The sequence below is a fragment of the Saccopteryx bilineata genome, chromosome 1 (assembly GCF_036850765.1).
Source record: "Saccopteryx bilineata isolate mSacBil1 chromosome 1, mSacBil1_pri_phased_curated, whole genome shotgun sequence".
NCBI classification, from domain to species: Eukaryota; Metazoa; Chordata; class Mammalia; order Chiroptera; family Emballonuridae; genus Saccopteryx; species Saccopteryx bilineata.
This window is the reverse complement of record NC_089490.1, coordinates 42648672-42675490: the sequence shown is the minus strand read 5'-3', so window position 1 is coordinate 42675490 and position 26819 is coordinate 42648672. Positions and strand designations below refer to the sequence as shown.

The window sequence follows — 26819 nt, the reverse complement described above, 5'->3', positions numbered from 1 at the left end:
GTTGGATGGAGAAGGAGGAGAGGATAAAAAGAAACCCAAAATATTAAGAGAAGGGAAGAAAGGGGCCCATCAGCTGAGGGGGACAGAAATTAAGCAACTGTTAGAATGGAAAACACAAGGGTTAGAAATAAAGGCTAGATTTCTGAAAGGTGTCTAGAACCAGAAAAGGAAAAAAAGCATTAAGAATAAAGACTGTCAGGAAAAGTTAGGCAATGCCAGCCGTTCCCTAGGCAAACAGTTTCTTGTTTATCTGTACTCCCCCCCACCACCCCACAGCCTGTTTTGTAGAAGCAGGAGTGGAACAAGCGTGGGCCAAGGTGGCAGGGAGGCCAAGCTTCAGAAGTGAGAAACCAAGTTTGGGCAGAAGCCACACAGGGAAGCAGAGGCTCATTCCTTTGCTTCTTCTAATCAGCAAGCATTTAATTAAAGTAAAGCTCTTGTTTTACCTAGTCTGGGGAGACCTGTGGTGGTGGTAAAACTAAGCTGCCATCTGCCTAGAGCCCTGGTCGGCAAACTGCGGCTTGTGAGCACATGCAGCTCTCTGGCCCCTTGAGTGTGGCTCTTCCACAAAATACCATGTGCAGGTGCTACCTCGCTAAGGAATGTACCTATTTATATAGTTTAAGTTTAAAAAATTTGGCTCTCAAAAGAAATTTCAATCATTGTACTGTTGATATTTTGCTCTGTTGACTGAGTTTGCCGACCATTGGGTAACACGTAAGGAGAAAGGCCCGATTCAATGGACTTGAGACATAATAGAACAGGGTTTGGGAAACTTTTTGGCTGAGAGAGCCATGAACGCCACATATGTTAAAATGTAATTCCATGAGAGCCATACAACAACCCATGTATATTATGCATTATCCAATAAAAATTTGATGTTATCCAGGAGGACAGGTGTGATTGGCTCCAGCCACCTGCAACCATGAACATGAGCGGTAGGAAATGAATGGATTGTAATACATGAGAATGTTTTATATTTTTAACATTATTTTTTTTTTTATTAAAGATTTGTCTGCGAGCCAGAATCAGCCATCAAAAGAGTCACATCTGGCTCATAAGCCATAGGTTCCCGACCCCTGCAATAGAAGGTCAGTGTGGGGAAGAGTCTGAGCAAAGTCTGGATAGGGGTCAGGAGTGGAGAGCTCAAGCAGAATCTCAGAGTACGAGCACACCTTGAAGATAATGCAGGTTAGGTTACAGGGCACTGCAATAACTTGAGCATAGCAATGAAGAAGTCATGATGCTTTTGCTGGTGGAGGTTCTTGTCTTAGATTTGTAAAAAAACACAACCTCTGTGAAGTGCAATAAAATGGGATATGCCTGTACAGACAGAGGCTTGAGCGTGCGGCTGCAAAGTATTGTAATTGGTAAGGAGGAGACTGTCATATGGAAGGTACTGTTTTTAGATTAGTGTGTGCATAGGGTGGGGGATGGTTTGAAGTCAAGGCAACTGTGAAGCTGTAGCAGAAAGGCAGGCTTGTGGAGACAGAAATCAAGGGGGGATGGCCTAAAATGAACTTCCCAAGAAGAGGCTCAAAGGCTAGTTTATATCTTCTTTCCTGACCACGCAGTGTAAGGAGCAAAGTCCCATCTGCTTCCTTTTGGCAGAAGGTCTCTCTTTAAACTTCTGAATGCTAGGAGCTAGTACCACCAACTTTCTCAGACCCTGTGGATTAAACACTTATGTCTCTTGGACAAACCCAAGGTAAGAACCCATAAATCTAAAGCGTTCCTCCAGCATCTTATTACTCCCGAAATGTGTTTTGTGGGTGTTTTTTTTACTGTCAACTTTAATAAATTTTTCATTTTCAATGAATAACTTTATTCTTGTTTTTTTTTTTTTTTTTGCAATGTTTTACCAATGTCATTTGTTAAGTCCACCCTTTATTTTATTTCCTGAGTGCTTTTCTTATAGTTCTCAATCTTCACTGCTGGTTTTCTGCACCACAAAGCCATTATAATGATCTTTCTTTTTTTCCCTCTATGTTTTTAACAAAGGGGTTGAAATTGGAGCACACCAAAAACTGGTTCCGTACCAGTGACCGGATTAGTCAATGGCCAGACTAAGTTCACATAAATTAAGTAAACCCAACTTGTTTTTGAGAGCAAGGTACACAATGTCAAGAGAAAGAAATTTCTGCTTCAATTTGCATTTCTAGCTTGTGTGTATGTGTGTGTGTGTGTGTGTGTGTGTGTGTGTGTGTGTGTGTGTGTGTGTGTGTGTTTTAAAGAAAGATTTAGAGAGTGGGCCAGTTACTGAAAAGCAATAACCAGGGCTCCTTGCCCAATTGTTCGCGAGGCCCCTCGGGCCTTTGTGGAGTGTGTGGCCAAGTTTATAGACGGAATCGAGACAGTGTGCAGCCTCTCACGGTGCCAGGGGGGATCGCCATGCTGGCTGTCAAGCAGCTCAGGTCAGCTGACAGGACTTGATTGTCTGACCTTTAGCAAGAACACAATAGGGATCAATTTTTTTCATCGCCTGATTGTTTTCATCAGTTTTCCGGAGGAAAGCTGGACTACAAACGTAGCGGGAAAGTATGAAGAGCATACACCAAGTGTACGCGTGCAGGCGGAGTGTTGGCAGGGGGAGATGAAAGCTGGGGCGGGGGCGTGGGCGGGGGTGGGAGGGTGAGAAAGAGCATCTCAGGATGCCGCTCAGGCCTGCGCTGCCAGAGGAGACGAATGCTGATAGATGTGGGGTTCCACTCTGCCTTTGACAAGCCTCCAAATATAAATCTTATGAACAATGGGAATTGGAGCTTCTTCAGCACCTACATATAACAGTAGCAAAAGTAATTTTTGATCAAGAGGCACGATTCCAGAGCCCCTATTGTGGAATCAGCCAGCAGCCTGTGAGTCACTGGTGTTCCCCCCCCCCCTTTCTTCTTTCTTTTCAAGGAAGGGCTTACTGACTATAGTAAGTATCTCATGCTGCTGCATTTTAATGAGGGAACGTGTGCAATGCTCAGTGTTTTAGATGACACCATGCTTTGTTGAACTAATGATGTCACAGGTCAAAATGTGAATGCCGGCCTGACCTGTGGTGGCGCAGTGGATAAAGCGTCGACCTGGAAATGCTGAGGTCGCCGGTTTGAAACCCTGGGCTTGCCTGGTCAAGGCACATATGGGAGTTGATGCTTCCAGCTCCTCCCCCCATCTCTCTCTCCTCTCTGTCTCTCTCTGTCTCTCTCTCTCTCCTCTCTAAAATGAATAAATAAATAAAGAATAAAAAAAAATGAATAAATTAAAAAAAAAAAAAAGATAATTTTAAAATGTGAATGCCTTAGCCACTGGTGCTGAGACATCTTTAGAGTCTGCTTATCTCTTTATGTAGCAATAGAAGTGGTGTACACAGTGGTTTACTGGAAAAAAATACTCCTGGGCCCAAAGTAAATTTACTATTATAATTCCTATTCGTAATCATAGTTACTAGCTATTGCCTTTCTATCATATGCCAACTAAACATGTTAAGCTTTTTTCACACAAAATCTGAGATATGAAGAAATCAAGTAACTTGCCCGAGTTCACACAGCCACAATTTGAATATTGGTTCCACCACAAGAAACCAAAATAATGTGCCACTTCTGCAGGAAGTCTTCCCTAGTGGGATGAGGCAGCTTTGCCTCCCATTTGACCAAAAATGGGAGGAACTCTCCAGAAACCATGGCAATCATTACCCAATCAGCTAGGGGGCAGGATGCCCCCTTGAGAAAAAGGGCGAAGCAGGAAATGAGCTGCAGGCCCCCGGGGCTGGCTGCTCTCTAGGGTATTATTGGTATATCAGTCTTTCTTGATTTTCATTACAATCTAATCTCTTGCTTAAAGCGGTTTCTAATTGTGTCACTACCTTGTTACAAAACAAAAGCAAAAACAAATATCTTTTCATATATGTCCCAGTCCCGCTGGCTGGCAATCTCCTAGAGAATAACATTTCAATGATTTTCCCAGGCTCACCTCCCTTTATCTACCTCTGACATCTTGTATGTGGGGCAACAGCCGCGCTGTTCTTGCCTTGACTTTTCTCCTTTGCCTGTGAGCCTCCTCATCAGTCCACCTCTGTTTATTTTCTATCCCCCTTTCCTTGGCTAGCTCAGCTGCCCTGGATCTACATTCACCTTCCTCCCTGCACTCCTACTGGATTTAACCTGAACCTCATAGCATTTGTGTAACTTATAATGCTTTGCATGATAATATAAGATCGCTTTGCTTCTATATTTTATGTGACTTAAGGGCAGGAAATTAGGCTATGCTCATTTTTATGTCACTAACATAAAACCTAACCTAGTGGCTGAGAAATAAAAACATAATAATCTTACATGCTAAACTCTCCTTACCCTACAAGTCAGATTTAGTTCTATAGGTATGATCATATTGGTCACTTTAAAACTCAATGATCCCATTATTAATTATTTTATGTATTTTCCCTCTATACTTTATGAGAAAAAAAAACAACAACCCTTTATTATAATTCTGACTTAAGCCTATTTTGAAATTGAGATAAAAAATAAATCGAATTTTGAAGAATCACATTATTTATATGAAGTTACTTTAAGTGAATTTCAATTCACAACAAAGTAATTCAGACTCTTCAAAGCCTTCAGTAAATTTATTTATTTTTTTAAATTTAGTTCTGTGATCTTGTGGCTATATATTGGTTGGAGCATGTTTTATTGCTATTTTATTTTAGTGGCAATTATCTTTTTAGTCCCACAAATCCCATTTCATCACTTGGTCCTGGGAATAAATATCAAGCATGGAGTGAATTCTCAAAACAGTAGCTGGGTTCCACATAAGCCGCTTTTTAAATCAGACGCTCCCATCCTGACGTTCTCCTTTTGTAATCCTTTCTCTTGAGAAACCTGGGTGGGAGGCAAAAGCAAGACCTCTTGGAGGACTAGGAGAGAACAGATTGCCACCTTCAGTTCCCGGTACCCGGGGGGGGGGGGGGGAGCTTTTGCTGGGAGCACAATACGAGCCCCTGTTTTCTCTTTGTGAGACTTGCACACTAGTCAGTGACTATGAGAGATCCCCACTACCGACACTTTCCTCTTCACCCTTCCCACGAACACATCTGAATTAGGATGCCAATAAACTCTTAAGCCAGCTTAGCCTAGTCACCAGGGAATTCATATCTTTTTCTCCAGGGATACGATATGCCATGCTCAATTTAATAAACTCCATTCTTTGTCACAGCTATCCATTATGTAGTTTCAGTTGGCACCCAACACAGAGGAAGGCTTTTGTATTTGCCCTAAAAGAGTGGATTTTCCCAAAATGAGCGCTTCCCAATGACCTCACTTATCTAACCCTTCCCAGACCCTGCTAGACGGGCTGCGCTCCCAACTGGAGCAGTTCTGGCAGGACCCCAGGGGATTCCTCTCTGGGAGAACCTTGAGCCCTGAGGTCTGAGGTGCAGCAGATGCAGATGGGCTGAAAGCACAGTCCAGGGGCTCAGACCGTCCCTGAGCCAGGCCCCGAGGGTTTGCAGAGAGAGGGGCCGCTGCTCTACACTGGGTGCAGCTCTTCTCTGCTAGGTTTCCACAAGCAGCACTACATTCACACTGGGTGTCAAACTGTGTATGGCTCTCTCACGCCACCAAAGCCTTCCTTCCTCTCTGCCAACTTCTTCACTCAAATGTTTTCTGGAAAATGTGTAAAAGCGCTAATGTTTCTTGAATCAGCATTTGGGTCTGAAAGTCATCTCAAATTCCTGAATCAATAAGTGCCAGAGCTTTGGAGCATGCCGCGATGCCCCCACTGTGTGGCCAGAGCACGCCGTTTCCCCCTCCATTTCGGAGCATGCGTGACTGGCAGCAAAGCCGCCATACAGAACCCCTGAATGGAAAAACACGCTCCAGTGGAAATGTATGCTCTAAATTACCCAACAAAGTTGTTCCTTGGTCTAATGGCTTAATTAAACGCAGTGAGGCTGACTGCATTCATTGCTGAGTTCTCCAGGTAGAATTGTCCTTCCACTAAGCCTTCACACTAATTAATTGGCCCACTGCTGTATTTCAGGAGGGGATTCTGAAAGACTGGTTCCTAGGACATTTCAGTTTGATAGAAGGAAGATCCCACTGAGATTCTGTTTCCTGTTACAGAGACCTCGGTTTCTTTTTTAATCCTCCATTATATTCCCTATACATTTTTCTTTCTTTTTTTGTCATTACAGAAACATACAATTTTCTTTTGCTAGTGCCTGGGGTATCTCCTGTTTAAAGCCACTGGACAGCTTTGTCTTTGAGAACTAGGCTAGATGCTCATATTGTGCGCCAGCCATTTATGCTGGGTTCTTGGGATTAGATTGATTCAAACATGTTCTTTAACCCCAAGAAAGCAAAGCAAATCCGTGCTTGGCATGTACTGTGAGCCGGGCAGTCTTCCAAGTGTTTTCCACACATTAACTCATTTAATCTTCATAACATTAAGATAGGGTAGATATTATTTTCATTATATGGGTAAGGTAGCTGGAACCCACAGAGGTTAAAACACTTGCCCAAGGTTTTATAGAACTAGGAAGTGATTGAGCTGGGATTCAGAATCCGGCAGTCTGAGGCCAGAGGCCTTGACTTGAACCGTCATATAATACAGTTCTTCAGGAAGACACAGACTAGCACCAAACCTATGTACGGCACTGACACTGCTTCCACAACATGGGTGGGCTCCATCCACGTGGGAGACGAGTCCATTCTACCTGGAGAGATCGGGGAAAACTGTAAGATTTATGAGCCACACGTGGAAACTGCTTTGTGACTTTGTCCGTTGAGATTCACAGGCAATCTGCCTTTAGTCTTCTGTGATCATGAAAAATATGTATTTTTCATCATACATCAGAATAAAGAGCAAAACGGAAAACCAGAAACATGTATTTTTCACAGTCCCACTGTCTCGCCCTTCCTCCCTGCTCTGGCTGCTGGCTCCCCACCCAGGAATGTGTCTGATCTACCCGCCAGGCCAGAAACCGGGAGCACGGAGGACCTGCAACTGTGGGAAGCCGATAACTACAGCAGCTTATAGCAGCAGGAGGCTTTTCTCTAATACATTTTTTTCCTCTTTAGAGGTTTTATTGGAGGGATAAGATACAAAGAGGGAGCCCCCGCTGCCTAGTGAGAAAAGATCAAATGCAAAGGTAGCTTCAGTTTAATCCAAGTGAATGGGTTCTTCCCATGTTCTCAGTGGCTTAATTTCTAGGTGAAGGAGAACCCAGCACCTCTCCTGAAGAGGCTGGATTCTAAAGACATACAGATTTTAATATTAGGCCAAAAGGAGTCACATTTTAACTGAATGGTTAAGTCAGCAGGTATTAACCTAAAATTTGGTAATGTCAGAAAGAAGCATACTTCTAAAAAACTGCAAAACCAGTCCTTCTGAGGTATACAAAAACAAGTATAATTAAGAATATAATATTCTAGTTAGAATCCACTAAAGTCCATTGTTAAAAGAGGACAAGAAAGCAATTTTTAAGAAACAGCTAGATACATATATTTTTTAAATGCCCTGTGAAGCATTGAGGAAAAGAAAAGAAAGTGAGAAGTGAGTTCTTGGAATAAAATTCTGTTTACAGGAATGTGATCATCGCTTTCATTTTCTGTACCAATAATTCCATGCAGTTCTTTATGTCTAGATAATATATAAATGTGATATTCATGGTAGCTTATATATCCTCAGCACTTCTCTCTATGCCAGGAATTTCTAAGTATTTTATATATCTTTTTAATTATCTTTGATACTCAAGAAACCCTTGAAGATGGATAGTATTATTATTCCCATTTTAGAGAAGAGGAGATTGAGGCCAAATCAGATACAGTAGCAAATCAAAGGCACAGGAGACTGAACCTGGAACCCATGCTCTTCACTAGGATACTGACTTGATTTCTATAACAGACCATGAATACATGTTGACTAAATTTTAGTCAACCTGGTTGTCATATCTTAAGTCCAAAAGAGTTATAGATGCAGGACAGTTAGTACAGAATTGTCAAATTTATCCTTGTGATTTGCTATCAATGTTGTTCATCAAAAAACAGGTTGGTCAAGGTGAAGAGAGAGGTACAAGGTATAAACAATGCATGGAAAGTAATTTAAGAAATAACAGAATCTTAATATCTCCATTGTTATACCAAATTAATTCACCACTAATATACTACTACTTTGAATCATAAGGAATTTATCGATTTTACCAAATCAGAACCTATGGAGAGTAATGTGTTTTAATGTCTTGATGAAATAAGGAGAAAGTTATAGCAAAGTTTTTCTTGTTTTCTCATAAAAACAACTGATTATAACGTCTGAATACTTCTATTGCACGAAAAGATTGAAATTTTTTTTCCAGGATGCCACCTTGTTTGGAAAATGCTAAAGACCAGCTCAATTCTTTTTTCACTGTGTCTTTCTGGTGCATCGACAGTGGAATTCTATATAAAAATTCTAGTTATAAATCTAAAAACCCTAATCCTTAAAAAAACATCTGACTTTCCCTCCAAGTCCTGTTTATAAAGCATCAATAAGAGGAAAGACACCTTCTGAGCAAAGGAGTATCCTAGCAGAAAGCAACACGAAAGTCTCCAAGGATAAAACATGGTTTTTGGTACATAATGCAATAAAGACAGTAATAGTAATAGTAATTGACAAATATAACAGTAATAGTAATTGTCCATCAAGTTCTTGACCCGTGCACAATTCTGTTCGAAGCACTTCACTTATTATCTCATGTAACACTGACAACAACATTATGAAATGGGTGTTATTATTGCTTCCATTTTACAGATCCTGAAACTAAAGCAAGAGTGACTAAATAACTTTCCTAAGCAAGTTGTATAGCTAGGAAGCCATACTCCTGGCTTGGGTTCTTAACTGCTATTTCTTCTTTTTGCTAACAATAGCAATGATGGTGAAAATAACTAGGGGTGAGAAGAGCATCGGCTTTATAAAAATCATCAATAGCAAATCACAAGTCTAAAATATAGCTATTGATGGTACCTGAAAGCTGACACTGTGACAACTGGTGAGATGACAGCTGCAAAGCGATTGGAAGTCCTTTGGAAATGCTGATGCCACAAATACATAGCTCCTCCTTGAGCTGTGCCAACTCTAACTACTTTACACAATCTGGTGCCCTTACCAGGGTATCAAATGTGTTTATGCTTGATACACATGGAAGGCAGGACAATGGGCCACTCTGCCCACACAAGGAATGGTGGTGGCTTGTGTAGGACAGTGTTGCAAAAATCCACTTTTAGGCCTGACCTGTGGTGGCGCAGTGGATAAAGCGTCGACCTGGAAATGCTGAGGTCGCCGGTTCGAAACCCTGGGCTTGCCTGGTCAAGGCACATATGGGAGTTGATGCTTCCAGCTCCTCCCCTTGTCTCTCTCTCCTCTCTCTCTCTGTCTCTCTTTCTCTCTCCTCTCTAAAATGAATAAATAAAAATAAAAAAAATAAAAGAATGAAAAAAAAAAAACTGGTTCTAAAAATCCACTTTTAGGTAAATGGATGGAATGGAGGTGTAAGGCTATAGTAATGATTTTGTGCTCATAAAGCACCCTATAAATAAGTAGGCTCCATAAAGCCAAAAGGTCCTATGCCTGACAAGTTAGGAGGGGAAAAGCAGTGAGAGAAGCTAAATCAAGCCATCTGTACCTTGTCAGTGGATTCATTCTCAAAAAGTCCCTAGATCCCTCACTAATGGATGATAAAAAGACCCCGGAGAGCCCGCTTCTGGGGCCCAGAAAAAGAAGGGTTAAAACTAGAAGCCCTTCATACAATAGTATATTTGTTTATTGAAAAGACAATTGGACAGGAATTTACTGAGCATCTTTCTCTTAAATGGACTTCCTCCCTCCCCACCTGCCCTGGGGTCTTTTTCTATTTTACATCAATTCAGGTTTGAAATGACTTATGCTTGAGAGGTTGCTTTATTTCAAAACTCATTTGAATGTCCCCTGACCACAACCTGAATTCATAAACTGCTTCTCTTCATTTCTTCTCCTCCATTTGGCCCTTTGTTAATATCTGGATATTTAGTGTCATTTGTGAGTGTAATTAAAATGATTCCAATTTTCCTCCTCCAAATGTTGTCTACTTCCTCTTCCTAAGCATAAATGAGACATTTCATAGAAATCGGGTAAATACCAGATGCTGCAGAAATCCAGGAGAATCTTCTGTGTAATTTATCTTTTTTTTTTTTTTACAGTCCTGTCTGCATTTTACCTTATGGGAAAACCCCGTATTTATGCCAAATTTGAATGAAGTGAAAATTTTATGATTTAATGCTATTTAACAGCATGCAGAGAGCCACGATTAATGCTTCATCACCACGGGGGATGCCGCGATGAAAGGTAAAGGGAAAATGGCTAGGACTCAGAGATTTGGTAAAATGACAATTAGAGAAACCTTAGAGTATATATGTTTAAATATGATTATTTTAATTTTCGATGGATTACCCTTACTTCCAGAATGTGCTGGCCCTTGGAACTCAGGAGAAATCATTCCATTAACCTCAAAATATTCAGAGGTCACCATAAATATTTTCCTGTAATTGCATGCAATGAGAAATATTACATCTGGCCCAGGGCATTATTTGACAAATAATTATCATTTTTATCTTAAGGGCCTTCTTTAACCAAAGTACATGGAAAACTAATGCAAAGATGGATCATTTGCTTTATTTTATAAGAAAAGATTTTCTGGATACAGTTCACAGTGGTACCTGGGATCATATATAACATAATCTCAGGACTGTCCTTCCTCTCTACAAAAAGAAAAGAAAGGTGAAAAGAATGTCTTACACACAGGCTAGAGTTGAGAGTTCTAGGCCACTGGGAAATTATTATTACTAATACAGTAATACTTCTTCCTCCCTGTGAGCATTTTTTCCCCAAAGAATTTCAGTTGGAGTAAAGATGGAAGAGGAAACTATAAAGTAATAACAAACTCAATCTGAAACTTTTGAGATTTTGCACAAGAAATTCAACCTGTTCACTGCAGCAGCTGTCTGTGAGGCCCCCAAAGAGGCAGTATTAGTCAGACCTCAATGCCCTTGGCATCTCAGGCCTACATTACAGAAATGGAAAGCATACTACAAGCACAGGATGTTTGCGCTCAGTAAATCTATGACATCCCAAAGTGTTTGCTTTCAATATTTTTCTTCTATCTTCCCAAAAAGAAAAATGATTCTTTTTCAAACCAGTGAGGACTGGATAATAGTTAATAGTGTCTACCAAATGAAGAATGCTAAATGGAGATGAGATGGGAGGGCTAACCTCAGCAGTCCCTTGGTACATTTCTTATTAATTAATTAATTTATTTATTTATTTTCAGTCTGAGGAGGATCCCCAACCAGGATCCACCCAGCAAGCCCACTAGGGGGTGATGCTCTGCCCATCTGAGGCATTGCTTTGTTGCTCAGCAACTGAACTCTTCTTAGTGCCTGAGACTGAGGCCATGGACTCATCCTCAATGCCTGAGGCCAACTTGCTTGAACCATTCGAGCCATTGCAGCAAGAAAGTGAGAGAGAGAGAGAGAGAAGTGAGAGGGAGAGGGGTAGAGAAGCAAATTGGATTCTCTGCTGTGTGCTCTGACTGGGAATCTAATCTGGGACATACATGTGCAGGGCCAACACTCTACCACTGAGCCAACCAGCCAGGGCCTCCTTGATACATTTCTAAGGCTTGATTTTGTTCCTTGGCCAAGAGTCTGCTGATTTTATTATTATTTTTTTATTTTTTGTATTTTTCTGAAGTTGAAAACAGGGAGGCAGTCAGACAGACTCCTGCATGCGCCCGACCGGGATCCACCCAGCATGCCCACCAGGGGGCGATGCTCTGCCCATCTGGGGCGTTGCTCTGTTGCAACCAGAGCCATTCTAGCACCTGAGGCAGAGGCCATGGAGCCATCCTCAGCACCCGGGCCAACTTTGCTCCAATGGAGCCTCAGCTGCAGGATGGAAGAGAGAGACAGAGAGCAAGGAGAGGGGGAGGGGTGGAGAAGCAGATGGGCGCTTCTCCTGTGTCCCTGGCCGGGAATCAAACCCGGGACTCCTGCATGCGAGGCCGATGCTCTACCACTGAGCCAACCGGCCAGGGCCTCTGCTGATGTTTTATTGCTGCTCTGCTCATGTCCTCCTTCATAAGAAGTAAATACAAAGAGAGGAGATAAGAATAATATTAAGCACCTTTCTATTGTCTGACTGACTGCTTTCAGAGTGCAGACTCATCTGTCCAACTAGACTTAACTTTTATTTTGGCTAAAATTAAAAAAAAAATGCAGCTACCACAATAAATGACAACCTCTTTCTTGGCACATGTTATTTTTCACACCACTGCACTCTGCTTCTGTAATAAACTCTCAAGTCCTTTGCTTTTTGGCATAAACACTGCAAGTCAGGTAAAAATGTTCAGCTGAGTGTGACCTGGGGACTGAAGGGTAAAACTTACAAAATTGGTTTGGCTTACAACCTGAAGAGATTTCCCAGAGGCGAAAGGTTTGTGTACCGGCATAGCAAACATTGACTTTTGTGTTTTCCTTCTCAGATATTTTAAAGTGCAACTTGGAACAATGCATACCACTGTGATGTACGGATAATCTTTTCATCTCCTTGACCTTGTTTTCCTCAAAATGCCATTTTAGTTCCTGTTAGCTTTAAAACGCAATGTGTGGACTTGGGATGTCTCTATTCCCGTTTTCACAGCCTACCCTCCTGAAGACGTTCTCCACCACCGTGCCCACACTCGTTCCCCTGTATACAGTTTAGCTACCGGAGTCGTCCGTTCTATTCCAATTCAACACATCATCTGTATTTTAAGTGGCTGGTGACTAATGAGAGTTTACTTCAGTGTCACGCTATTTCCCACACGGTCCGTCTGCAGACCAGGCTCACCAGACCACAGACCCTCTGCTCCCCCAGCGGCAGAAACACAGTGCACCTGAAGTCTTGGTCAATCTTCCTCAACTATTCAGATTATCCTGGTTTTCCCTTGGCATTAGTGGCTTTATAAAGTCATCTGAAGAAACCTGAAAACTGCCATATAATTTTTTATGTGTTTAGCATGTAAACTTTCCCAATAGAAATCTACCAAAAAAAAAAGAAGGCATTCCAAGTCGACACATTTCCCACTGCACCACCACTGGTCAGGTGAGATTTCAAATTCTTGAGTGCGACAAACTTGCAACACAAAGGACTTACAGGTTTATAATACAATCCACTAGAACTAAATTTTCCATTTTTCCAGATTGTATTCATTTACATTTTTTTTTACCATGCTCTATGTAGTCAAGAAAACTGTTATTCTAAGTGACCTCTTTTTCTTTTTGAGGGGAGAACTACATTTACATACATTCTCATATGCAAACATAAACTTCCATTAGCAAACCCAACCAGAACAAACACTAACAGAAGTTGATTTTTATGAAAACTAACTATTCAAAAATGGCAATAAAGCAAATAGGAATATAAAATAGAGGGAACACCTCAGGACTCATGGGACAACTAAAAAATTATTTACTGTGATTCAGATCATCAACAGGTGAGAATACTGGTCTGAAGGGAACCCTTTTCTCTTCCTCTGCTCCCTAAAGTCACCAATGCCTTTATGGATGTTCTGCCTGTGGGCTCATCTCTTACCTTTTGTTTATAACAGACTTCCACTTTGCTTCCCCATTTCTATTCTCTCCTTACTCTAATTCGTCTTGCATATTGTAGCCAACTTTTGTTTTTCTAAAGGACAGTTTCCTTCAATATCTTCCCCATGCAATTTGAGGTTCATCTCAATCGACTTCCAGCTTCCTTCCTTCCTTTCAATATATTCTATGTTCTGTATACTGGCACTGCAATGCTAGTTATTGCCCACCCCATTCTGTCTTTCTTGGGCAAATTCCCATTTATACATCTGCTCCTTCTAATTTCATGTCCACTGTGGAGCTTTCTCTAACTTCTTCTGATTCTCACTTTTGCTGTAAATTATTTTCTGTCTTTTCTCTTGAGAAAGCTAATAACCACACCTTGTCATAATTGTCTGCTGACCTGCCTGCCCTCCAGGGCAGGAACTGAAATCCATTTTTCTCTCCAGCCCTAACATCTGAAAGAAAGGAGAGCTGCAACAATAAATCTCAGTACGTACCCTAAATTTAGCTGATTATTTCCTACAACTTTTTGGACTAAAATTTCCTATACCTATATATATTGGCTAAGATATATCATGTGTGTGTGCAATCATTTTTCTTCTTCTTTTCTATTCTTAATTATGTCTCTTCTTAATTTGCTAGGATTTTGTGTGTGAGAGAGAGCTAATTTTTACCTCTGAGATAAGTAGAAGTGTGTGGTATATGTGCAGTGCAGTTTTACACATGGAGACCAGTGACTTAGCCAGCCGGACCAGAAACACGCTACAAATAAAGTGTTATCTTATAGTGAATAACAGTGACTGGAACACAGTACAAATGGTGCTTGACTTCCAAACTCCACATATATGATGCATTGAACACTCTATGTTTGCCTGAACACATTTGTCTATTGAGCATGATTTGTATATGCTCTGCATGATGCAAAAGGTTGTTTGCATCCAAGTTCTAAAGATATCTAAGACAACCGCAATAGCATTTTCCCTGATGATATTGGTTAATAAGAGTGACAGTCACTCTGAGCATAAGCGAATTCAACTAAAGTCATTTAGTCTGTCATCTTCATATAACATCAGGGTGGTTAACTCTTGTGACAGGCACGAATTTCTGGTTGGCTGTGGTTGAAAAACACTGGCGTACGTAACAGTAAGAAATGACGCCTTGTGCAGTGCAGTTTTGCAAATGGGCAAGGGAAGATGAATATTTTCCCAATCTGCTATACTTACCAAGTCTGGAATAAACTCATATAAAGAAAGCAAAAAGCAAAAACCAAGGCTAAAATAAAAAGTCTTTCTGATTAATCGGAAACCTAATAACAATATTCCATGCTGTTATTGAAAAGATATGTGTTTGTGTTTGTATCTGTGCCTTTGCATGAGCTTTCAAGTGCAAGTGATACAGAGAACAAGAGCACTGGCCAGGGAGGGGAGAACGGGAGGGGGGGAGGAGGGAGGGGGAGGGGGAAGGGGGGAGGGGGGAGGGGAGAAAGGAAGGAGGGAAGGAAGGGAGGAGGGGAGGAGATGTTTACATTTTTTACTTGAAACAAGTTAGTTAATATGTTTTACATGTTTCTTTAATAGAAAACTAAACTCAGAAAAAAGAATGCTACATAATCATCAAGGGAAGTTGGATGCTTTCTTTTTTATTTTCCCATTACCTAAAATATTACTTGTAAACAAAAACAATCCAGGTGAACATGTTTTTAAATTTTAATTTTATATTTTTGGACCTCAAGTGTATAGTATTGGATTAATCTTAACCTATGGTCTATGAAACAGTCTTATCATTGATCAATATTGTTAATAATGTGACCCAGCACCCAACACTAAGTTAGAACCTTTAAAATATTTGATATACAGCCATCTAGTCTTCTGCCAATCAATCCTCTTGACTCCCTTAATCTATGATACCAAACATCCTAAACACTATGGTAACTGTGATTCTGTTTTCCTTATGATCCAGTTTTATTTCACATTTATATATTCTCACAGTTAAACCTTCTTATGGGTATAGGACACACTTCTAGTTTTTACTAAAATAATACAGGAGAATTCTTTTATTGATGACACAATTTGTAGCTTCCCTGATTTAATGCAAATTGGGTATACCATCATGATGTCTGCTTGTTTGAAGGAGAATATTGTCAACTGATCTAAAACCAATAAAAAAAAAATGTCACTCTACCAATTCACTGGATTGCCTGAAAAATTCCTACCTCGTGTAAATTTTTCCACTTTAATATCTTATTAGTTGTATATACAATAAAGACAGTATAAAAAGAAAAGTAAAAAAATATTTATAAAATCAATTTAAATTTATACACTTTACTGACTTCATCTGTGTACTATTTTAAATGAACCTGGGGCAAGTGTCATTCTTAATCAAACAGTGGCAAAGTACATAGAATTTGAAACCTTGGCTCCTTCTCTCCCTGTGATTTGCAATATAATTAGGGATTATGGTTCAAATTGTTACTAAACTTTAATTGACTCAATTAAATCAAGTAATGGATCTGGTGTTTTCCTCAGTCTCTACGTGCTTTATTTCCTCCTCACTGAAGTGTATATAATCAGCTCTACTCCCCTTAAAATAATAATTTGATTTCACTTAAAGATTCTTTCAAAATTACAGGCAGCCTTATTTACTTTTCTCGATATTGAAATCTTATATACTGATACATCTTACTGTTAGACTACTTATCCTTTTATTTTAATCATGCCTATACACCTATTCTTGAAATTAAGCTTTGCAAAATTCACACATAAGACGATGGCCAAGAGCCAATGTTTACAAAGAGCAGAGGACGTGTTCCAGCTTCCCAGGCTTATCTCTGTCACAGCCTTTCTTGCTGTTGCTGTGTTTACCAACACCAGGCTCATTTACAATGAATTCATTTAACTGATGAATGTACTTGACATTATGTACCAAAAGCTCGAATCGTGGAAAGCCTGGTGATCGAAAATCCATCTTTGACAAGAATTCACTGCTGGAAGTCTAATATCAAAATGTCAGCCATGGTGGAGGAACCAGGCTCATTAAGTACAACAAACCCATCACTCCCGCCCCAAAACTGCCATAACCATGCATGCAACTCTGGTGAGCCAAGGTAGAAAGATGAGACTCAGTGCACTGTATATCTTTGTGTTAGAGAAAACTCCCTGAATTAACAAAATTTTTCTCAGATCTTTAATTTAACAGTCTTCACCAGTATGTTAATATGACACATTTTGTTTCATATATTTGGTGAAGGAAAGATTCTGTAGGACAGTGAAGTAGAATGTAGCTTCTACAGCACTTCATTTTTAAATCTCAAAAGGAAGTTATTATACAGGCAATCCTACTTAGTAAAACTTAAGTACCAAGAATGTGCTATACTAACTAAATAAAACATTACAGTAATATAAATTTTACTTCCTGGACCACTTCTTAGTCCTTATTTGTAAAATTATAAGATACTACAGAATTATTATTTCTGTGGGTAAATCAGTCATGATTTTCCTGGATTTGATTTGAAATGCAAATGACTTAGTGTTAGTATTAACCCTTTTAGAACTATCAAGGTTAATACTAACTAAAGAAAGGCAAAAATTATTTGGTAGATACACATTTATGCAATCCAAATTATAATTAAGGTGAAACACTTGAAATATAATTTTGAAAGCACAATTATAAGTATAAACTACTCTGTCAAAATATACATATCAGCTTAGTTCAAATTACAAGAGAATCACTTTAATATGTTTTTCTTTACATTGGAAACATTTTTAAATGGTCAAGATTTTAAATATTTTTTCTTTTTTAGATAAAATCTCAAGGAATATTTATATTTAAAAATACAGTTATTAAGACCTAATTTTCTTTATATTCTAACAGATACCCCTGTATTCTGCTATTGCTAAGAATGTTATTTCTGAAATTAGGCAGACCTAAATTTAACACTGGGTTCTACTGTGTACTCATGTGTGACCTTGGGCAAGATATCACATTTCCCCATGTATAAGACACTCCCCTGTATAAGACGCACCTTAATTTTGGGGCCCAAAATTTGAAAAAAATGTTTTACATAAAGTTATTAAACTCAAGTTTTATTCATCATAAAATTCATACATCTCCTCATCAGTGTCAAAACTCCCATCCATTAGCTGACCCTCATCTGTGTCTGATGACGAATCACAGTCTTCAACAATGAGCACAAAAACAAGTGTGAAAAAGCGAGAAATACAAGTAAAAAGAAATCTACAACCACCGTACAAGATGCACCCAGTTTTTAAACCCCTAAATTTTATTTTAAAAATGTATGTCTTATTCATGGGGAAATACGGTATTTAACATTTGTAGGTTTCAGCCCCATCATTTCTAAAGTGGGGGAAATAAAAGAACATATTTTAATGAATTGTGAGAAGAGTAAATGTGAGGAGTGCTATAAAAGATTTAGTGTAACGTGCTGCAGAAAGTAAATGCTCAATAAATATTGAGGACAGTAACAGCATTTATGATGATGATGGTGGTACGTAGTAGCAGTAGCAGTAGCAGTGAACAAGCTGTACCTGTGAAATACCTGAACCAAGAAGCACCTTTATAATTATCTGTTCATCTCATACGAGAAAGGGAACCATCAGGCCCAGAGAGAACTTCAGTGATGCCCCCCACCCCGTGATTCAGCCCGTTAAATCTTTGCCAAGTGCTATATTTAATTAGCCTGCTCAATCCCTGCCCTCCTCTTTGAGGAGTGGGTAACAGGAAAAGTAATGCTAAAGTTAAGGTGAAAAGAGGCTTTTTTTCTAATGAACAGAGGAATCATGCCTGACAGAAGAGCAGAGTTAAATCACTGTATTGATCGTTTAAAAATCAATATGAAGTTTCTATCCAAAAGAACACTTTTAATCTGAGAACAAGAGGTCTTAAAGCCTGAGGAATAAAGGGCAGAGGCCCCCAGGACAGGATGTGTCAATACTTATGTGTGGACGCTCACAAAGCCCTGTTAGGATGAAAGCAAATCAGCTCTCTGGCTACCCTCAAATGTTAGCAGGGTCATCTTGTCAAAATGGTGATTGCTTAGAGAGAAATCTAATAGGAAAAGCAATAAATTCAACTGGATATAATGTCATAACTGTTTAACGTAATACATTAGATTTGACTTTGACTTCCCACATAGCCAAAAAGAACCAGGCTCTTTTACAGTATTCAGTTCAATAATAAGGGTTGAGAGAAGAAGATATGACTATTCTTGGCTCTCCAATAATTCAACTATAAACTTGGATTTTAAAGTTATAATTGCACATTATAAAAACTTACAAAATTGGGCCCTGGATGGTTTGCTCAGTGATAGAGCATCACCTGGTATGTGGATACCCTGGGTTTGGTTCCCAGTCAGGGCACACAGGAGAAGTGACCATCTACTTCTCTACCCCTCTACCCACCCCTCTCTCTCCCTTTCCTGCAGCCATGGCTCAATTGGTTTGTGTGAGTTGGCTCCAGGTAATGGAGTATGCCTCCGTGGAGCTTCCACTTCAGGTGGTAAAAATAGCTCCCTTGTCAAGCAATGGCCAAGGATGGGCAGAATATCACCGGTAAGGGGCTTGCCAGGTGGGTCCTGGTTGGGGCACATGTGGGAGTAGGTCTCTCTGTCTCCCCACTCTCACTTAAAAAGAAAACTTAGAAAATTGTAATTGTACGTTATAAAAATACATTGGATAAATTATATGACAAATCTTCATAGTTACATATCCAAATATTACTATACCACTCAAATCCTTATTACTTGATTATTACTTTTAATAGTATTCATAAAGTTAGAAAAAATATATAGCCACACATAATTCTAAAAACATTCTAAATGCTCTCCAAGGTCAGTTTTTTAAAAAAAATCTTTGAATCTACATATTTAAAAAATTATGGATAAAAATATTTTTGAGTTGAGTATGCAACTAATTACATTATACAAAAGTAACATTATGGACTTTCAGTCAAGATGGTGGAATAGGGAGATCCTGGACTCACCTGTTTCCACTTACCACATCTATAAATAGAGTTGACCCCCGAACAGAAGAGGGGCTAGTGGCATGGACTATCTCATACAGTCAAAAATCTGCATATAATTTAAGTCAGCATTTTGCATAGAATCCCCACTGTCAGCTGACCCTTGAATAACTCAGGTTGGAAATGTGTGGGTCAGTCAGAAAGAAAAAAAAACAAAAAACACCTGTATATAATTAGACCTATGCAGATCTACACCATGTTGTTCAACAACATGGTTTACAAATCGAAACCATGTACAGGGTCAACTGTACATATAGAGCAACTATATCTCCAAGAACAATCTGGAAACTAGGGAACATACTCCCTACAACTGAGGACATAAAGGAAAACCACATCAAGACAGGACACAGGGGCAGAGCCACAATCTTCTCAGGAACCACACCTTTGGTCTCACAAGGAAGAGGAATATTACAGCAGCAGATCTCTAATGAATGAAAGGCCCAAGAACCACATTAGGTGTCCCACCCAAGGGGCTGGTACCAGCACCAGGAAGAAGAACTCATACAATATCTGGGGTTCAAGGACCAGTGATGCCTACATCCAGGAGAGCCAGGGTCTGTGGGAAACCGAGTCTTCACTCTTATGGAGCCCACACACAAACTCACTACTCTGAGTCTTTGTGCAGAGGAAACAGTCTGAAAAGCATTGGGTCATCTGCAAAGTAAATATGCTAACTGATTTAAAAATTTATATCAGAGGTGCAGGGATCTGGTGGAGATTTCACTAGGCACCGAGAGGCTGGTGGGCATCATTTTCTCTTGGTTTGGTTTGATTTGCTCTCCTTCCACTTAGCTGACCCCACACTAGCAGGTGCCAGCTCCCCTGAGGCCGGCCCAGCTTGGCCTGCCTATCCTGGCCACCACATGCAAAAGCCTCAGCAAGATAACATCCTGCTCCACAGCACCCAACTCGTGGCCTGAGAGCCACACCAAGGCAGTGCCCTGCCCCCCAAGGACCCAGAAGGAGGCCCCGGTGGCCAAGAAGCCACTTCAAAGTGGTTTCTTACTCCAGGGGAGGTGAGCTCCCACATACCAGCATGCCCAGAACAGTAGAGGCTGGCCTCATAGCCACCCACACTGAAGGTCCGACCACACACCATCATGCCCACAGCAGCCATGACAGTCCTTGCTGCCAGACAGACTGGGGGCCAGCCTATGCCATTAGCATGCCCACAGAAATTGTGGCTGGGTCTCACTCTCACAGACAGCCATGTCAGGATGTCAGGTGCAAGCCATTCACTTCAATGTGTCAGTAGCACTCGCAGCCAGGCATCCAGATAGCCAGCAGAGAGAGAAGCCTATCCATCAGCACACTAAAAATAGTTGTGGCACAACAAGAGAGTTCATGCAGCCCATACAGCCTCCACCTCCAAGTACCTGGCTCTGGCTCTGGTAACCACTGGGCACCATAGGATACCTTTCACATAAGGACACACTTTAAATACTATAAAATACAGGTGATTTACCTACTATATAGAAACAAACAGAGACTTAGAGAAAATGAGGAGGCAAAGAAATATGTTTTAATGAAAGAATAAGACAAAACCCCAGATAAAGAACTAAACAAAATGAAAATAAGCAATCTTCCAGATAAACAGTTCAAAGTAATGATCATAAGGATGTTCATTAAACTCAAGAGATGTATGAATGAACACAGAATTTCAACAGAGATGGGAATTATAAAAAGAATTGATGGCCCTGGCCGGTTGGCTCAGCGGTAGAGTGTCGGCCTGGTGTGCGGGGGACCCAGGTTCGATTCCCGGCCAGAGCACATAGAAGAAGTGCCCATTTGCTTTTCCACCCCCCCTCCTTCCTCTCTGTCTCTCTCTTCCCCTCCTGCAGCCGAGGCTCCATTGGAGCAAAGATGGCCCAGGCGTTGGGGATAGCTCCTTGGCCTCTGCCCCAGGCGCTAGAGTGGCTCTGGTCGCAACAGAGCGATGCCCCGGAGGGGCAGAGCATCGCCCCCTGGTGGGCAGAGCATCGCCCCTGGTGGGCGTGCCGGGTGGATCCCGGTCGGGCGCATGCGGGAGTCTGTCTGACTGTCTCTCCCCGTTTCCAGCTTCAGAAAAAAAAATACAAAAAATAAAATAATAAAATAAAAATAAAAAAAAAGAACTGATAACAGAACTAAAGAATACAGTACCTGAAATTAAAAATATACTAAAGAGAATCAATAGTGGATTAGATGATGCAGACTAGATCAGCAAATCAGAAGACAGGGTAGGGGAAATCTCCCAATCAGAACAGAAAAAAAAAAAAAAAGAATAAAACAATATGTGGAAAGTAAGAGAGACCTTTGAAACAATACCAAACATAATAACATTTGCATTATAAATGTTCCAGAAAAAGAAGAGAGAAAGGGATAGAAAACTTATACAAAGAAATAGTAGCTGAAAAATTCCCCAACCTAAAGAAAGAAACAGACATACAATAAAAATTCTCACAGGTAAAGCAAACATAGAGTAAAGGTATATTAAATCAATCACTTAAAAAGCTAGTGGGGTAAAAGAAAAAGTATATTTATATATATAAAAATAATTGAGGTGTACAGACACATACAAATATGTAGAATATGATGTCAAAAACATAAAATACAAGTCCAGGAAGCACAGAATCCCAAACAAGATGAACCCAAAGAGGCCCACAACAAGACACATCATTATTAAAATAGGAAAAGTTAAAAACAAAGAATTTTAAAAGCAGCAAAGAACTTATACAATGGGACACACATAAGATTATCAGCTGATCTTTCTGCAGAAAGTTTTTTGGCTCTGGCTGGTTGCTTAGTGGATAGAACATCGGCCTAACATATGGACATACCAGTTTTTGATTCCCAGTCAGGGCACAAAGGAGAAGTGAACATTTACTTCTCCCCCTCTCCCTCTCATGCAACCAGTGGCTCAATTATTTGAGGATGGCCTCAGGCTCTAAGGATAGCTCAGTTGGTCTGAGTACATCAGCCTCAGGTGCTAATAATAGCTCAATACTTGAGCATTGGCCCAAGACAGGGTTGCCAGATGGAACCTGGTTGGGATACATGTGGGAGTCTGCCTATCTCCCCTCCTTTCACCTAAAAAAGCAAAATAAAACAAAAGTTTGTAGCCCAAAAGGGAGTGACACAATATATTCAAAGAGATAAATGGAAAAAACTACAACCAAGAATACTTGATCCAACAAGGTTACATTCATAACTGAAGAAGACATAAGTAGTTTTTAAAACAAGTAAAAGCTAAAACAATTTATCAGTGCTAAGCTGGCATTATAAAAAATGTTCAAGTGACTTTTTTAAGTAGAAAAGGCCAAAACTAGAAATAAAAGAAATAAAAATTCTCACAGGTAAGGCAAACATAGAGTAAAGGTATATTAAAACAATCACTTAAAAAGCTAGTGGGGTAAAAGAAAAAGTAAATTTATATATATAAAAATAATTGAGGTATACAGACACACACAAATATGTAGAATATGATGTTAAAAACATAAAAATGTCTGGTGGGAAAGAAATATGTAGTGTTTCTAGAATGTGTTCAAACTAGCCAAACCAGGCAGTGGTACAGTGGATAGAGAGCATCAGAGTAAGACACAGAGGATCCAGGTTTGAAACTCTGAGGTTGCTGGCTTGAGCACAGGTTCATCCCACTTGAGCAGGAGCTCACCAGCTTGAATGTGAGGTCACTGGCTTGAGCATCGGATCATAGACATGACCCCATGGTAGCTGGCTTGAGCCCAAAGGTCGCTGGCTGGAAGCCCAAGGTCGCTGGCTTGAGCAAGGGGTCACTTGTGCTGCTGTAGTCCCCCAGTCAAGGCAGATATGAGAAAGCAATCCATGAACAACTAAAGAGCAGCAATGAAGAATTGATGTTTCTCATCTCTCTCTTCCTGCCTGTCTGTCCCTATCTGTCCCTCTCTCTGTCTCTGTCACACACACACAAAAAAGAATGTGTTCAAACTTAAGCAATCATCAACTTAAAATAGTCTGTTATATAAGTCTCATGTTATCTACAAATCAAAAACCTATGATACACACAAAAAATAAAGGAATCTAAATATAATACCGAAAGAAACCTCATGAAGTCACAAGGGAAGATAACTAGCGAAGAAGAAAGAAACAGAGAAGTACTGTAGAGACAAACAGGAAACTAACAATCAAAGGACAAAAGTACATACCTATCATTAATTACTTTAAGTATAAGTGGATTAAATGCTCCAATCAAGACAGTGGATAGTGAATGGATACAAAAACAAGACCCATAAATACACTGCCTATAAGGGAAACTTCAGATCTAAACACACACACAAACTGAAAGTGAAGGGATAAAAACTATACATCATGCAAATGAAAACAAAAGCCAGGGTGGCACTATTTATATCAAACAAAATGAACTTTGAAACAAAGACTGTAAGACACACACAAGGGATTTCATATTGATAAAGGAATCAATCCAATAATATAACTTAACACTTGTAAGCATCTATGCACCCAATATAGGACAACCTAAACATATAAAGCAAATATTAACTGACATAAAGGGAGATATTGATAGCAATGCAATAATAGCAAGAGACTTTAAAACTGACTTCCATCAATAAATACATCATCCAGATAATCAATAAGGAAAGATTGACATTAAAAGACAAATTAAACAAGATGAATATATATGTATATGTATATGTATACGTATATATGTATATATGGTATATGTGTGTGTGTGTATATATATGTATGTATATATATGTGTGTGTGTGTATTTCATCCCAAATGAAACATTCTTCAGGATAGACCACATGCTAGTCCACAAAACAAGTCTCAATAAATTTAAGAAGACTGAAATCATATCAAACATCTTTTCCAGTCACAATGGTATGAAACTAGAAAAAAACTACACAAAAACCAGAAAAAAACACAACCATGAGATCTAAACAACATGCCACTAAACAATTAATAAAGATCAAAGATGAAATAATACCTTGAGACAAAAGAAAATGAAAACACAACATTCCAAAATCTATGGGATGTGGCAAAAGCAGTTCTAAGTGGGAAGTTTACAGTGATACAGGACTACCTCAAAAACAAACAAAAAACTTAAAGCTTCCAACTTTATACCTAAAGGAACTAGAGATAGAAGAACACACAAGACCCAGAATGAGTAAAGTAGTAAGATTGGAGTGGAAATAAATAAAATAAAGACTAAAAAGCAATAGAAAAAATTATGAAACTAAGAGCTGGTTCTTTAAAAAAATAAATTAATGAACCTTCAGCGAGTCTCATCAAGAAAGAGAAAGGGTCCACATAAAATCAGATATGAAAGAAGAAAAGTTATAACTGAAACAACAGAAAAGCAAAGGAACATAAGAGAACATTGAAAACAATTATATGCCAACAATTTGGGCAATCTGGTAGAAATGAATAATATTTTAGGAACATAAAATTTTTCAAGACTGCATCAGGAAGAAAGAGAAAATCTGAACAGATTGATTACCAGTAATGAAATTGAATCAGTAATAAAAATAACTTCCAACAAACAAAAGCCAAAACCATATAGCTTCACTGGTTAATTCTACTAAACATTTCAAGAATATCTATTCTTCTCAAATTACAGTGGTATCTTGAGATACGACCAGATCAACATACGAATTTTTTAAGATATGAGCTGCAACTCAGTCCATGTTTTTGTTCGAGATCCCAGCGAAATTCAGAGATACGAGTCGTGATTCGGGAAGCTGCCTCTAGTTGGCGCGTTGGCGCACGGGTCCAGTATCGGCAGTTTGATATACGAGTTGACTGACTTATGAGCTCGGTTACAGAACAAATTAAATTCGTATCTCAAGGTACCACTGTATTCCAAAAAAGTGAAGCGAAAGCAACAATTTTAAACTGATTTAATGAGGCAGCATTACTTTGATACCAAAACTATATAATGACATTACAACAACAACAACAAAAATATATCACAGGCCAATATCCCTGATGAACATAAATGCAAAAATTCTCAATAAAATAGAATCCAACCAAATTCAATACTGCATTGATAGGATCATGAATGACGGTTGCCAGAATGGAGGTGGGTTGGGGGATTGGGTGACAAAGGTGAAGGAATATTGGTAATTATAAAACAGTTATGGGTGATGTAAAGTACAGCATGGGGAAGTAATATAGTCAATAATTATTACTGTGCATGGGGCCAGTTGGGAAACACTTTGTAAAGTATATAAAGTATATGTTTGTCTAACCACCATGCTGCATACCTGAAACAAATAAAAAATAATATTGAATGTCAACTGTAATTAAAAAATAAAATTTTCGCCCTGGCCGGTTGGCTCAGCGGTAGAGCGTCGGCTTGGCGTGCGGGGGACCCGGGTTCTATTCCCGGCCAGGGCACATAGGAGAAGTGCCCATTTGCTTCTCCACCCCCACCCCCTCTTCTCTGTCTCTCTCTTCCCCTCCGGCAGCCAAGGCTCCATTGGAGCAAAGATGGCCCGGACGCTGGGGATGGCTCCTTGGCCTCTGCCCCAGGCACTAGAGTGGCTCTGGTCGCGGCAGAGCGATGCCCCGGAGGGGCAGAGCATCGCCCTCTGGTGGGCAGAGCGTCGCCCCTGGTGGGCGTGCCGGGTGGATCCTGGTCGGGCGCATGCGGGAGTCTGACTGTCTCTCCCCATTTCCAGCTTCAGAAAAATACAAAAAAAAAAAAAAAAAAGTAAAAAAAAAAAATTTCTAAAGACATAAAAAAAGGACCATGTATCACAATCAAGTGGGATTTATTCTAAGGGGTCCAAGGATAGTTCAATATCCACAAATCAATCAAGATACATTGCATCACCACAAAGGATAAAAATCATATAATCATCTCAACAAATGCAGAATAAGCTTTTGAAAAAATTCAACATCCTTTTACAATAGAAACTTTTAACAAAGTGCATATAGAGGGAATATACCTCAATGTAATAAAGGCCATATATGACAAACCCACAGTTGACATTATGCTCAACAATAAAAAGCTGACACCTTTTCCTCTAAGATCAAGAACAAAACAAGTATGCTCACTTATGAGTTTTATTCAACTTAGTCCTAGAAGTCCTAGCCAAGCAATGAGATAAGAAAATAAAACATAAAAATTTAAGAAAGGAAGAAGTAAAACTGTCTCTTTTTGTAGATGACCTTATATTA

At 39.7% G+C, this 26819-nt stretch overlaps 1 protein-coding gene and 1 non-coding gene across 4 annotated transcripts in view; both read right to left on the bottom strand.

The window, feature by feature from the left end:
• Positions 1-26819, bottom strand: part of ADGRB3 (adhesion G protein-coupled receptor B3) — a 788922-nt gene that overhangs the window by 110260 nt on the left and 651843 nt on the right. The gene's annotated exons all lie outside the window — the stretch shown is intronic.
• TRNAA-CGC (transfer RNA alanine (anticodon CGC)) lies at positions 12010-12086 on the bottom strand. The gene has a single exon. It is a non-coding gene; the product is annotated as a tRNA-Ala (tRNA).